The sequence below is a fragment of the Pelophylax lessonae genome, assembly GCF_965119305.1.
Source record: "Pelophylax lessonae genome assembly, chromosome: 4".
In the NCBI taxonomy this organism is placed as follows: domain Eukaryota; kingdom Metazoa; phylum Chordata; class Amphibia; order Anura; family Ranidae; genus Pelophylax; species Pelophylax lessonae.
In genome coordinates this window covers 79280825-79296665 of record NC_138771.1, presented here as the reverse complement: position 1 = coordinate 79296665, position 15841 = coordinate 79280825, and the positions used below count along the sequence as shown (strand labels likewise).

The 15841-nt window shown below is 42.6% G+C and overlaps 1 protein-coding gene across 1 annotated transcript in view; it reads right to left on the bottom strand.

Moving 5' to 3' along the window:
* The window catches only part of ATP8B4 (ATPase phospholipid transporting 8B4 (putative)), a 648069-nt gene extending 633656 nt beyond the window's left edge, over positions 1-14413 (bottom strand). The window contains exon 1 of the mRNA XM_082254031.1: positions 14165-14413. The gene's annotated coding sequence lies outside the window, so the exon portion shown is untranslated. The remainder of the gene's footprint in view (positions 1-14164) is intronic.
* Between the last annotated feature and the right edge of the window lie 1428 nt (positions 14414-15841).

Here is a 15841-nt window from a genome sequence, read left to right as displayed (position 1 = left end):
AAATTATTGGGAATGTTTTATAGCAGAAAGTTAAAAAGTTATTTTTTTCAGAATTGGGATTTGTTTTTTTGGAAAAATATGTAACAGAATACAGATTAGCGTATATTGATGAAGACATTTTTTATGTTTGTTTTTATTGGATATGTTTTATAGCAGAAAGTAAAAATTGCCTTTTTTTTTCAAAATTGTCGCTCTTATAGCACAGAAAGTAAAAACCGCAGAGGTGATCAAACACCACTAAAAGAAAGCTCTATTTGTGAGAAAAATAGTACATCAATTGTATTTGGGTACAGTGTCGCACGACCGCGCAATTGTCCATTAAAGTACTTCAGTGCCACATCGCAAAAAAGGGCCTGGTCATTAAGGGGGTAAACCTTCCAGAGCTGAAGCGGTTAAAGTGGTACTAAAGGCAGAGCTTTTTCTTTTTACCTTAATGCATTCTATAAATAAAGGTAAAAAAACCTTCTGGGTGCAGCTCCTCCCCCCAGCCCCCCCCCCCCATATACACTTACCTGAGCCCAATCTTGATCCAGCAATGTGTGAGGCCTAACTGTGATAAAAGCTTAAAAAACACTGAAAACCAAGGATATTGAGATATTCATATACAGAAGCTGAGCCTGTAAAAGAACTTCTATTTTATATCAGCCGATATGTCCACGCACACAAAGGAGTTTACAGGTGTATTAGAAGAGGTGTGTTAGGTTTATTAACCACTTGTTAACCGCCCATTTACTGTGGCAGGCTGGCTTGGCTGCGTGAAATGACATAGCCCTACGTCGGTCGCACGTGTGGTGCTAGGCAGCGGGGATGCCAATCCTCAGGGCCGGTGGCCGCGATTGCCGCTGGGCATCCGCGATCGCTCCACACAGAGAGAGGACGACGGTCAGCTGTTATAAACACAGCTGACCGTTCTTCTCTCTGAAATGATCACAGAGCCCTGTGATCCTTCTATACAAGATCACAGGTCCTCCCCCCATAGTTAGTAAACACTCCCATAGGCTCACATTTAACCCTTTGATCACCCACTAGGTTAACCCCCTTCCGTGCCAGTGCCATTATTACAGTAACAGTGCATATTTCTAGCACTGATTACTGTAGTAATGTCACTGGTACCCCCAAAAGTGTCAAAAATGTCAGTTAGGGGTCCGATCTGTCCACCGCAATGTCGCAGTCCCGCTAAAAATCGCAGATCGCCACCATTACTAGTAAAAATATAAAAATAAATAAAAAACTAAAACTATAAAATAAAAAATACTAAACCTTTCCCCTAGTTTTTAGCCGCGATAACTTTTGCGCAAACCAATCAAAATACGTTTATTGGAATTTTTTTACCAAACATATGTAGCAGAATACAAACTGGCCTAAAAGGATGAAAAAAAATTGATTTTTAAATTTTTTTTTTTTGGAAATGTTTTAGTGCCGGTTCACACTTCCGCGTGTGCGGCGATCGCATGCAATAACAGAGCGCACTGCTCCTTCATTACATGTGATCGGATGTGCAGTGCGAATTCAGCCATACACTTTGTATAGCTGAAATTCGCACTGCACCCGCACAAAAGTCGCACATGAGGCATTTTTTTCAGCCGCATCAGGATCGGATCGCACAGTGGTTCACACTTGTGCGACCCAATCCTGTGTGAACTGTCAGATCGCACTGCGATATGCAGACTTGTATAAAGTACTCGAAATTTCTACTTGAGTAAAAGTACAAGTGCTCGATCAAAAAGTGACTTGAGTAGAAGTGGAAGTGCTCGCAGAAAAAGTTACTTAAGTAGAAGTACTAAAGTATTCAACATTTTTTTTACTTAAGTATTGCAAGTAGTTTTTTCAAAAAATTTGCTACTTAAGTACTAAAAGTAAAAAGTACCAGTAGTTTTGAAAAAAAAATTCTACTCAAGTACTGAAAGTAGAAGTACAAGTACTGTGTTATGTAGTTATTAAAGAAAGAAGTCAAAAGTTTGAACATCATATTGTTTTTTATTATTTCAAATGATTTATTCAAATGATTAACCTGTGTTTGTTAGTAGTTTCTTGATGCACTTTAAGCGCTGTAGCACCATTTATTTGTTTGTTTCATATTTTCTTTTTATTGGAAAGATTTGGTATAGCAGCTTTTATTATACACAGCCTTTATTTTCGTATGCGCTGATTTACAAATGACATTACACACATTTTTTTGAGCTTTATGCAACCTGCCATCTACTGTTCTGGCAGTGGTCATTTTTTTTAAAGTAACGAGTAACTATGCAGCACAAAAAAAAAATACTTGAGTAGAAGTATCGAAATCATTGAAAAAATGTAGTGAAGTAAAAGTAGAAGTAGGAGAAAAAAATTCTACTCTAGGAAAGTACAGATACCGCATTTCGGTACTTAAGTACAGTACTTAAGTAGTTCTACTTCGTTACTATACATCTCTGGCGATATGCGATCAAACTGGGGGTGTCGTTAACATTTCATTGACACCCCCAGCGTATCGCATATGGCAGTGTGAACTGCCAGATGTGCGTTTGCGATGCGGGAACAGGCTGTGAATTCGCAGCCTTCCCGCATCGCACAAGTGTGACCCGGCACTTATAGCAGAATGGGAAAAATATTAGTTTTTTTTTTTTTTTTTTTCAGAATTGTCACTCTTTCTTTATAGCGCAAAAACTAAAAATCAGAGGTGATCAAATGCCACCAAAAGAAAGCTCTATTTGTGGGGGGGGGAAATCATCAATTTTATTCAGGTACAGCATCGCACGACCGGGCAATTTTCCATTAAAATAACGCAGTGCCGAATCGCAAAAAATGGCCTGGTCATTAAGGGGGCAAATCCTTCCGGTCCAGAACTGGTTAATATTATTATACAGGATTTATTTAGCGATAACAGTTTGGGCAGCGCTTTACAACATGGAGGGAAGACAGTACAGTTACAATACAATTCAATACAAGAGGAATCGGAGAGTTCTGCTCATTTAAAGGCAGAAAAAAAAAAATACCAAATAAACATTCTGGAGAGGATAGAAAAAACAAGTGAACGCGCCTAAACAGGCTTGAACACTTTATACGTCAAACACTTGCATATTCTGGCCAGAGGCATACATTTACGCCCAAACGCTATAGGAGCATAAACGCATGAGCAATACACAATACACGTTTTTTTATGCCGCATTTTCCTGCAAGCAGTCCTGGCGTTCAGAGGGGGTTTTTAGATGGCCTATGAGCAGGAGGAAGACGTCATCACTGGTCAGCTTAAGCCCCGTACACACGTACCGAATGTCGGCCGAACGATCGGCCGTCTTTTGTCCGGTGCTGTCCTGTCGGTTGAAAAGTGCTAAAGACTGCACACAAATTTTGTCGGCCAACAACAGCCGACTCTGGTGTTCCAATGACACAGCCGATCACAATGGAGGCGCCCGGGAGATGACCGCGCATGCGCGATCGGGAGCGCGCAGCGCAGTCATGTCGGTGGCACTGTGTTCCGTAGGAACACAGCTGTCACCGGCGGTAGTAAACAGTCACTGACAGTGACTGTTTACTATGTGATCGGCTGTGAATCCATTCACAGCCGATCACAAAATGTAAACAAAGAGCAGTAACTCAGTGTTACTAGCTCTTCTCTCCTCACATAGTTTCCAGTGTGAGGAGAGCAGAGCCAGAAACAGTGAGTTACTGCTCTGTACCCCTGTAAAAAGTAAAAAGCACACAAATAAAGGTCCCCACACACAGTCCTCAGCCCCCCCCAATGTCCCCTGTCACCTCATCAGTGCCCAGAAATTGACACCCATAACGTTCACATGTAAGAGTAGCGATCGCAGGCAGAATAACCGCAATTCTGCCCGCGATCCAGAAATCATTGCAAATTGCGGGACGCCTGTGCGCTGCCCGTGATTTGCAATAGCACCCCAAACGCTGTGCGATGTTGCCGCCATTTCCGCCTGCCGAATCACGGTAACATCGCGCAAACATTGCATGACGCCCAAAAAAGGTACAATAGATTCTTTGGGGCGTCATGCGTTGTTTGCGTGATGTTACCTCGATTCAGCAGGCGGAAATCGCTGCAACATCGCACAGCGTTTGGGGTGCTATTGCAAATCACGGGCAACACACAGGCGCCCACCGCAATTTGCAATGATTTCTGGATCACGGGCGGAATCGCAGTGATTCTGCCCGCGATCGCTACGCTCACATGTGAACGTAGCCTAAAGTTCACCGGTCACCAGAGACTGCCATCAGTACCGCCGTGCACCGTCACCTGTCACCCATCAGTGACCCTCGCCCGTCACCTGTCACCCCATCAGTCATCGTCACCTGTCACCCCATCAGTCATCGTCACCTGTCACCCCATCAATCACCGTCACCTGTCACCCTATCAATCATCGTCACTTGACACCCCATCAGTGATCGTCACTTGACACCCCATCAATCATCGTCACATGTCACCGCGTCAGTGATTGTCATCTGTCACCCCATCAATCATCGCCACTTGTCACCTCATCAATCATCGTCACCTGTCACCTCATCAATTATCATCACCTGTCACCCCATCAGTCATCGTCACCTGTCACCCCATCAGTCGTCACCTGTCACCCCATCAGTCATCGTCACCTGTTTGCAATATACATGCAATCACTTACTGACCGCCTAACGACTATATGCGTCGGCCATTAAAAGCTAAATACTGGGGTTATGGCAGCAGATAGCCCCCATAACCCCGGTATTTTTTGAAACGGCGGGCGGTCGGCTTTCAGATAAGGGTGGTCCCAGTGGCGGGTTCGCCGCGGAATTACCCTTACGGTGCAGGGGAAGAGGTGCCCCCTCCTGCCGCGTCCCAGACGTTTTCCCAGCTTACCGGACCCGCCAGCAGCGGGGAAAACTATCCGGTCCCGGATCCTCAGAGACAGGAAGTCGAGTGAGGGCAAGATGGCCCTCACTCAACTCTATGGTCTTGGAGGACCGGAGCTACGTCAAAAGACGTTGCCTAGCAACCGGTTTAAAGGGCCGCTTTTTTTTTTTGCTTTTTTTTTTTTCCTCTTTCAACAATTTTTTTTTTTTTTTTTTTTTTCTTTTTTAGTGTAGTTGTGAGGTGTGAGGTCTTTTTGACCCCAGATCTCACAATAAAGAGGACCTGTCATGCCTATTTCTATTACAAGGGATGTTTACATTCCTTGTAATAGGAATAAAAATGATCAAAACATTTTTTTTTTTTAAACTGTGTAAAAATAAAAAAATAATGAATAAAATAAATAGGAAAAAAAAAAAAAATTAAAGCGCCCTGTCTCCGTTAGCTCGCGCGCAGAAGCAAACGCATACGCAAGTCCCGCCCACATATGTAAACGGTGTTCAAACCATACATGTGAGGTATCGCCGCGATCGTTAGAGCGAGAGCAATAATTTGAGCCCTAGACCTCCTCTGTAACTCTAAGCTAGTAACCTGCAGAAATTTTTAAAATGTTGCCTATGGGGATTTTTAAGTACAAATGTTTGGCGCCATTCTGCGAGCATGCGCAATTTTGAAGCATGACATGTTGGGTATCTAATTACTCGGCGTAACATTATCTTTCACATTATGGAAAAAAATTGTGCTAAATTTACTGTTTTCTTATGTTTTAGTTCAAAAAAGTGAATTTTTTTTAAAAAAAAAACGCATTTGGAAGACTGCTGCGCAAATATGGTGTGATAAAAAATATTGCAACGATCTCCATTTTATTCTCTAGGGTCTCTGCTAAAAAAAAATATATAATGTTTGGGGGTTCCAAGTAGTTTTCTAGCAAAAAAAAAATGATTTTAGCTTGTAAACACCAAGTGTCAAAAATAGGCCCAGTCTTAAAGTGGATAAATGGACAACTTTGTGTAAAGCGCTACTTGGATGTTAGGCCTATGTATGTGGCCAGGCTGTGAAAAAGTGTTACACATGTGGTATCGCCATACTCAGGAGGAATAGCAGAATGTATTTTGGGGTGCAATTTTTGCTATGTACATGCTATGTGTTAGAAATATTGCATAAATGGACAGCTTTGTGTAAAAAAAATGTGTTTTCATTTTCTTTCCACATTTTCCAAAAACTTGTGGAAAAAAATGACATATTCAAAAGACTCATTATGCCTCAAAAATTATACGTTGGGCTGTTTGCTTTCTAAAATGGGGTCATTTTATGGGGGTTTCCATTGTCCTGGTGCTCCAGGGCCTTCAAAAGTGCGATAGGTTGTCAGGAAATGATATGTGTAATTTGTGCTCCTAGAATGCCGGACGGGGCTACTTGGATGTTAGGCCTCTGTATGTGGCCAGGCTGTGAAAAAGTCTCACACATGTGGTATCGCCATACTCAGGAGGAGTAGTAGAATGTGTTTTGGGGTGTAGTTGCAAGTATACATGTGCTGTGTGAGAGAAATAACCTGTTAATACGGCAATTTGTAAAAAAAAAAAAAAAAAAAAATCTTCATTTTGCAAAGCATTGTGGGAAAAAATTACAACTTCAAAAAACTCACCATGCCCCTTATTAAATACATTGGAATGTCTACTTTCCAAAAAGGGGTCATTTGGGGGGTATTTGTACTTTCCTGACTTTTTAGTGTCTCAAGAAATGAGATAGGCCTTCAGTACATCAGGTGTGAGCAAGTGTGATCAATTTTCAATGATTCGCACCATAGCTTGTGGACTCTATAACTTTCACAAAGACCAAATAATATACACTTACTTGGGTTATTTTTACTAAAGATAAGTAGCAGTATAAATTTTGGCCAAAATTTGTGAAGAAAAATTACTAATTTGCAAAATTTTATGACAGAAACAAAGAAAAATGCGTTTTTTCACAATATTTTCAGTCTTTTTTTTATTTATAGCACAAAAAATAAAAAACCCAGTATTGATCAAATACCATCAAAAGAAAGCTCTATTTGTGTGAAAAAAAGGACACAATTTTTGTATGGGTACAGTGTTGCATGACTGAGTAATTCTCAGTCAAAATGTGAGAGCGCTGAAAGCTGAAAATCGGTCTGGGCAGGAAGGGGGTGAAAGTGCACTGTAGGCAAGTGGTTAAAGTTTCAGAAGGACTGAGGTTATTCAAATTGTTCTTTTAGTAGCTCTGCTCCATCTCCCAGCCTTCCAATCTCAAGATAATGTCGATTTTTAGGTACTCCCACAGCCTACATAGACTCTTCAAATATTACCCAATTCCTGTTGAATAGGCTGAAATTTGAACGGTGAGTGGCCCTGCAAGCACTAACCTGCTCAACAAGTCAATTTAAAATTAACTAAGCCGGGTCAGTGAAAATGATCTCCCCAACAGTGACTTCATCCTATCAGATATGGTCATTAGCAGCACCCGCAGCTGCAGGAGCCAAAGGTTTCCTAATGTCATGGAGACTCCTCCATCTACGGTGTTTAGTATGACATTGTGGTAACCTATGCTATTAACATTGTGTTATACTATTACAGTGTTTCTCAACCAGGGTTCCTCCAGAGGTTGCTAGGAGTTCCTTGAGCAATGACCAATTTCTGCCTCTCAGATAAGTTCCTCTGACACCATTGATCTTTTTAGCTGTGTGGAAGAAGGTAATTCTTGCCAGTGTCCACATGTGTAAGGAGCATTCATCCCACTGACCATCACTCTAATGTGTCATGAGTTGTAGATATAATCATTTCAGCTCGGGTTCCTGAGACCTTAAAATTATTTCAAGGGTTCCTCTGTGTTGAAAAGGTTGAGAAAGGCTGTACTATTATGTTGTAGTTCTATATTTCCAGCCATCCTGTGACTCTCACATGAGTGCAGACAAGCCAATGCACACTGTCACATGACCTGTGATGTCACTTCAAGTTTAGAAAGGTTCGGATGCCTTTGCAGACCACGCTTCCCAGCTAAAGGTTAGAGTGCTGATTGTCAGCTTCCCTCTATAAGCAGCTGTCAGCCAAGCACTAGTGAACGGTATAGGAGTCATGGCCCTGAGCACGCTACATGTCTATAGGGCTGCCTGGAATTTCCCATCCGGAGGCACCCAAGGGTGACAACTATAAGGCTGCATTAGAAGCTGGTGGACAGCGATGTCACCCAATAACAGAAAGACTAGAGAGCAGAACCTGGCAGGATAAACAGATAAATGCAACAGCTTCACTGGGATAAAGAGAGATGACTCCACACATACTTGGCAGATAAAAAGAATTTTTTGGAAACCTGGGGATCTTTGTTTTTAGCGTTTACATACACTTTTAAAGTCCATTCACACAAACAGTCTGTTCATATTTTCAGGGAGATCTAATCAGAAGCTCAATGTCAGTCTAGGGTCAGGTGGAAATAAATGGACATGCGTCTGTTTACATCCAATTACCTCCAAACCCATCTATAGGCCCAAAAATTGGAAAAGGTTTAGGGCTGAAACAACTAATCGATTAATCGATTATAATCGTCAACTAATCGATTATGAAAATAGTTGTCAACTATTTTCGTAATCGATTAATCGTCAGCCGATTAGTTGTCCTTCATACAGAATGCATTATTTGTTTACATATCAGAAAATACAGTGCAACACACATACAGCTCAGTACACCATCCATACATGTCAGTAGATGACAGAGAACTTGTGAATGTGTGAGGAGCGATGCCTCATGGGAAATGTAGTCCTGGGCAAGAGAAGGAACCAAGTGATTCTAAAGGCAGAGGTTTTTCAACCTTGCTATAGGGACACTCTGTACAGTACTATACTTTGCTGCTTCCTATAGGGGCACTCTGTACAGTACTATACTTTGCTGCTTCCTATAGGGGCACTCTGTACAGTACTATACTTTGCTGCTTCCTATAGGGGCACTCTGTACAGTACTATACTTTGCTGCTTCCTATAGGGACACTCTGTACAGTACTATACTTTGCTGCTTCCTATAGGGGCACTTTGAAGGCAGAAGGGGCTGGAAGTGCCATGGGGGGGGGGGCAGAAGAGGAGAATCAGTGCTGCTCTGTGAAAAATCATTACACAGAGAGGATAAGTATAACAAGATTGTTGTTAAAAAAGAAAATAATCCAACGTTTACAATCACTGTAAGGGCTCTGTGCTGGGAAGATCAGCATCTGAACCCAGAGAAGGTGGAGGCCGATAAGACTAGAGGTGATATAAGGCATTACAATTACATTTAAAGTAAAAGTTTATTAGTATTGTGCATTATACTGTATTTAAAATGATTATATCCATGAAAAAAAAAAAAAAAAAAAGTCTCAGCTTTTAGTACTACTTTAATATATAAATGTTATTTTCCCCCCTCCACCCTTCATATACCTTCATGTCTGACTCCCTGCATATCTGACTTCTGGGCATATTTTTTTTATATACATACACATGAAAAAAAAAAAAAAAGCATGCTGCTGCTACTAAAGGTCTTCTGCTGCCCATACATGTATTGGATTTTTGGACAAACATATTTGCATCTATATTTGTTCAAAAATGATTTGTATATTTGTTGAATGGACGAGTGTTGTTTGAAAATTCCACTTGCTTTTAACAATAAAATGAATAAAACTTCTGAGCAAAAACCACATAGACTATTTGAAGATTTGTTTGATCGAGAAGTTTTCTATTCTGCTCCTTCAAATTTTCCTGTCACTGTGGGTGACACCGGACACCAATATACACTAATGGTTAGAAAAATCGGATGAATGTTTTTAAAAATGTTCTAAAAAAAATTGAGTTTGTGTATTACCAACATAAGTGACAGCAGGCACAGGGAGCTTCTATCAAACTACCTGCCTATTAATAAGGGAGTCTTATCATGATTATATACAAATCCGGTCTGAAAATTTGCAAAACAGTGTTTTAGGTCTTTTAAAAATATTGATCTCGGAGTCTGATATATACTACATTTAAACCTCTAATAATACATATATCTGTTTCAGACTGGATTAAATATCAAACTATATAGCTGGATAGTTATATTTACCACTACATATAGATATTCAAGAATATTAACTAAATTATACACTTTTTTTTTTTTTTTTTTTTTTAGGTTTAATTAGCAATAATCGGCCAACTAATCGATTATGAAAATAATTGTTAGTTGCAGCCCTAAAAAGGTTTGTGTCCTTTTCTGTTTTTTCAGACTTAAACTTGATGGACTGGAGGTGACAGGATGCAAACAGGCGGCTGAAACAGTTGGCAACCCGTCATCTGATCAATCACTCTCTGGTTGAGAACTGAAAATTGCAGCGTATATGGCCAGCATGAGCATGAATACATCCAGATTGGCACAATAAAGTATGTATATCTTCTATCGGATGGGCTGCTGGTGGGTACAATAAACAGCTCTGAGTCCTGTGCCAAGCAGCTTTTCCTCTGCACTCTGACCACAGGGGGTCTCTTACCTTTCTTTTTATAAATACAAGGCTTTCTCTGATTGGATCTGGCTGAGATCAATACATCTCCACCTCATCCAATCACTGAGAAAAAAATACAGAGGGTTGGGGGGGGGGGGGTTACTAAGGCTACGTTCACATGTCGGCATAGCGATCGCGGGCAGAATCGCGGTGATTCTGCCCGCGATCTGGAAATCATTGCAAATCCCGGGACTCCTGTGTGTTGCCCGTGATTTGCAATGGCACCCCAAATGCTGTGCGAGGTTGCCGCGATTTCCGCCAGCAAAATCGCGGTAACATCGCGCAAAAAAATCGCATGACGCCCAAAAAAGGTACAAGGGCTTCTTTGGGGCGTCATGCGACCCGCGATTTTGTTTGCCCGATGTTACCGCGATTCGGCAGGCGGAAATCGTGGCAACATCGCACAGCGTTTGGGGTGCCATTGCAAATCAACGGCAACGCAGAGGCGTCCCGTGATTTGCAATGATTTCCGGATCACGGGCAGAATCGCAGTGATTCTGCCCGCGATCGCTACGCCGACATGTGAACGTAGCCTTAAGCCACCCATATTTGAATCAAAATTCATCCAGTTCTGCCCCCGCCTGCCTACCTACCCCCCTGTGATTGTACACAGCAGGAGCCTGTCAGCAGATCCCAACCAAGGATTCATGGCCAGAACCTGCTGATCAGTGTGTGCAATCACAGCCCAGAGCTCTTTGTTGACAAACAACACAGGGCTCTGTACAGAGGGAACAATCTCTGTTTCTTTTCCCTGCAAACCAGGAACAAAAACAAATCAATCTTCAGTAAAAAGAAGCACATATTACACATTTTTAGGCACACAATTAACCCTTTTATCACCCCTAAATGTCAACTGCTTCCCAACCAGTGTCATTATTACAGTGACAGTGTATATTAGCACTGATCACTGTATGAGTGTCACTGGTGATGTCAGTTGCAGTCAGTGTCAGACTGCCCACCGCACTATAAGTATACAGACCCACTACAAGTCACTGATCTCCATCAGTAATATAAAAAATAAATCTATAGAAATTCCAGCATCTATCCCATAGTTTGAAGATGCTATAACTTTCACACAAACCAATTAATATACACTTGTTTTTTTTTTTTTAACCAAGGACATACAGTATAGCAGAATATATTTTGACCTAAATTAGATTTTTTTTTATTGAATATGTTTTATAGCAGAAAGTATAAAATATTGGGTTTTGTTTCCAAATTTTCTGTATTTTTTCATTCATATAATAAAAAATAAAAGACCCAGTGGTGATCAAATACCACCAAAAGAAAGCTCTATTTGTGTAAAAAACACTATATAGATTTTATTTGGGTACAGTGTAGGATTACCAGTTAAAGTAGCGCAGTGCTGAATAGCACAAAATGGCCAGGTCATGAAGGAGGTAAAATATTCTGTAACGGAACTGGATAGCAGAAGCTGTCAGGCATTCAGATGGTGATCCTGCGGACTTCTGAACACGTTTTGTTTTTTCAACCCCAAGGTAGGTTATGTAGTAAAACAAATAATTGCACTTGACTCGAGCAAACCTGGAGGATTGTTGCTATCCCTGTAGTAGTGACAACTACTTTAGTGATTGTTGGCTTCACCAGCGGTCTCTCAGGTATGAGATGTGTTACACTGTGCCAAGCTGGACCGATGTTTTTACACCACGTGAGGAGCCATTTATTTATGTTTGCAGAGCAGCGCACAGTAAGTGTGAGGAAGCATCCTCATGCAGATATACACGGCCCTCACACGGGTATATGCTGAACTATGCCCAAGTGAACGAAGTCTTAACCCCATAGACTTTCAAATGGGGGTGCCTAAAGAATGCATAAACATGTCTTCTTCCTGTGTAGTGGGAGCTTATTTACAGGGCGCAGACGCTTCAGGAGCAGGGGCCTGTGTATGTCAATGGAAACACAGTGGCTGGCAGCCTCCCCCCCGCACATCCAAGTTTGACAGGGATGGGTGTACACTGTGTGCGTCCAAGGTCATGCACTTGTCCCTGTCGGGCTTAGATGTGCGGGGGAGGCCGCCAGCCGCTGTGTCTCTATTGACATCCACAGGCCCCCTGCATGCTGTTCCTGAAGCATCTGCGCTCTGTGAACAAGCCTTAAAATACTGGAAGAAGACATGTTTATGTGTTTTTTTAGGCACCCCATGGGGTTAAGGCTTAAGTCACTTGGACATAGTACAATGTACACCGATGTGAGGGCCGAGTGTACCTGCATGGGGATGCTTCCTCACATGAGCTGCCAATACACAGGAAGAAGTAAGAAGACGTTTATACGTTCTTTAGGCACCCCATGGGCTTAAGGTCCCATTGTACAACGTACACCTGTGAGAGGGCCATGTGTAGCTGCATGGGGATGCTTCCTTACACTGCCTGCACGCTGCTACAGATTTATCTGCACCCTGTCAATGATGAGTCCTCAGGACACAGGAAGGAGGAAGAAGACATGTTTATGTGTTCTTCGGGGCACCCCCATGGGGTAAGGCCTCATTTACTTGGGTGTAGTACAACGTACACCTGTGAGAGGGCCGTGTGTAGCTGCATGGGGATGCTTCCTCATGCTGCTACCAATGTATCTGCACCCTGTCAATGAGCCCTCAGTACACAGGAAGAAGGTGGAAGACATGTTTAGGTGTTCTTTGGGGCAACCCTTTGGGGTAAGGCCTCGTTTACTTGGGCGTAGTACAACTTACACCAGTGAGAGGGCCGTGTGTACCTGCACGCTGTTACCAATGTATCTGCGCCCTGGCAATGTGCCCTGAGTACACAGGGAGAAGGTAGAAGATATGTTTTCTTCGGGGCACCTCCATGGGGTAAGGCCTCATTTACTTGGCCGTAGTACAACATACACCTGTGTTAGGGCCGTATGTTCCTGCATGGGGATGCTTCCTTACACTGCCTGTATGCTGTTACCGATGTATCTGCGCCCTGTCAATGAGCCCTCAGTACACAGGAAGAAGGTGGAAGACATGTTTATGTGTTCTTCAGGGCACCTCCATGGGATAAGGTCTTGTTTTTTTTGGGTGTAGTACAACGTACACCTGTGTTAGGGTCGTATGTTCCTGCATGGGGATGCTTCCTTACACTGCTACCGATGTATCTGCACCCTGGCAATGAGCCCTCAGTACACAGGGAGAAGGTAGAAGACATGTTTATGTGTTCTTCAGGCACCCCCATTTGAAAGTCTATGAGGACAGGGCTGTACTTAGCGTTGTGTTTTTGGCATTCCATTTGAATAGTTTGCCCTACACTCCTAAAACGCACCAAAGTAGCTCCTGTGCCATTTTTTGGAGCCAATTTTGGCATGTTTTTGCAAATTTTTCCCACGTTTTGTCACACAACAAAAATGGCTGTTTTTAGTGTGTGTTAGAATAATTGGTGTGTTTTTCTGTCATTTATATCACACATTCCGGCTGTGCTCAGGTGTGAATGGGGCTGAGGCCTGGCTCACAGACATACCCCAGCGTACCCCCGTGTGAGGGAAAGTTCCCCTCATGGAGACGCACAGGTAGTCTGTGTTCTGTGCAGACAGAGCGTGTTTGGTGCCGTCCAGCCGCTGCGCCTGAAATTACCACAAATGGGACGGCCTGCGCGGGCAAACATGGCCCTGGTGTGGCGGTACGCTGTGCTACACCTGTGTGAATGAGGCCTAAGAGTGACCCTTCTGTCCCTGGAATAGAAGTCTGAGGAAAGCCCCCCCCCCCCCCCATCACTGGCTGTACGGAGTGTGAATGAGGCTCACAGAGCCCGGAACTGTACACATCTACAATCCCCCCACCTCCCCGGGACCCCTCCCGGCCCACACCCGGACACTCACCGTGCTCTGAGCCCGTTAGGTAAACAATCATCTTCCAGCGGACGGAGGAGGGTGGGGCCGGGCCGGCTCTGGAGCTCCGGGGCTGAGAATGAAGTCACAGCCCGAGGAGGAGGCGTCCGCTACAAGGGGGACTCCGAGCTTCCGCCATCCTCATCACTATCACCGGGGCCCCGGGAGACCGGAGATCAGCCCGCTACATAGAGGAGGAGGAGGAGGAGACCGCCACCGCACACACCCGACACTCCTACCGCCATCTCTATCATACAATGTGATCTCTATCATACAATACAATGTGATCTCTATCATTCAATGTGATCTCTATCATACAATACAATGTGATCTCTATCATACAATACAATGTGATCTCTATCATACAATGTGATCTCTATCATACAATGTGATCTCTATCATACAATACACTGTGATCTCTATCATACAATGTGATCTCTATCATACAATACAATGTGATCTCTATCATTCAATGTGATCTCTATCATACAATACACTGTGATCTCTATCATACAATGTGATCTCTATCATACAATGTGATCTCTATCATACAATACAATGTGATCTCTATCATTCAATGTGATCTCTATCATACAATACAATGTGATCTCTATCATACAATGTGATCTCTATCATACAATACAATGTGATCTCTATCATACAATACTCTGTGATCTCTATCATACAATACTCTGTGATCTCTATCATACAATACAATGTGATATCTATCATACAATACTCTGTGATCTCTATCATACAATGTGATCTCTATCATACAATACAATGTGATCTCTATCATACACTGTGATCTCTATCATACACTGTGATCTCTATCATACAATACAATGTGATCTCTATCATACAATACAGTGTGATCTCTATCATACAATACTCTGTGATCTCTATCATACAATACATTGTGATCTCTATCATACACTGTGATCTCTATCATACAATACACTGTGATCTCTATCATACAATACATTGTGATCTCTATCATACACTGTGATCTCTATCATACAATACATTGTGATCTCTATCATACACTGTGATCTCTATCATACAATACATTGTGATCTCTATCATACACTGTGATCTCTATCATACACTGTGATCTCTATCATACACTGTGATCTCTATCATACAATGCACCGTGATATTTTTTTTGTTTTTTACAAGTAATGGTGGCAATCAGCGACTTTTAGCAGGACTGCAATATTGCAGCGGATATTCGGACACCAACTGACACTTTTGACACTTTTTTGGAACCAGTGACAGTAATACAGTGATCAGTATTAAAAATATGCACTGTCATTGTACTTATGACACTGCCTGAGACAGGGCTAACATCAGTGGTGATCAAAGGGTTACTGTGTTCCTAGCCAGTGTTTTTCTATGTGAGGTGCTTTTACTAGGGGAAGAGATGGAATTTATTCTCCGCTTTGCAGGGACACAAATTCCATCCCTTCCTGCCTGTCAGAATGGCCATCTGCCTTGTTTACATAGGCAGACCACCGTTCTGCCTCTCTGTATGATCGACTGGTGCCAGCGGACATCGAGTCTGCAGTACCCGCCAGTTGGCTCCCATTGTGTGTGATCACAGCGGGAGCGAGCCACTGGGAGCACTAATGCACGCCCCCTACTCGGGAGAGCTTGATCACCTATATA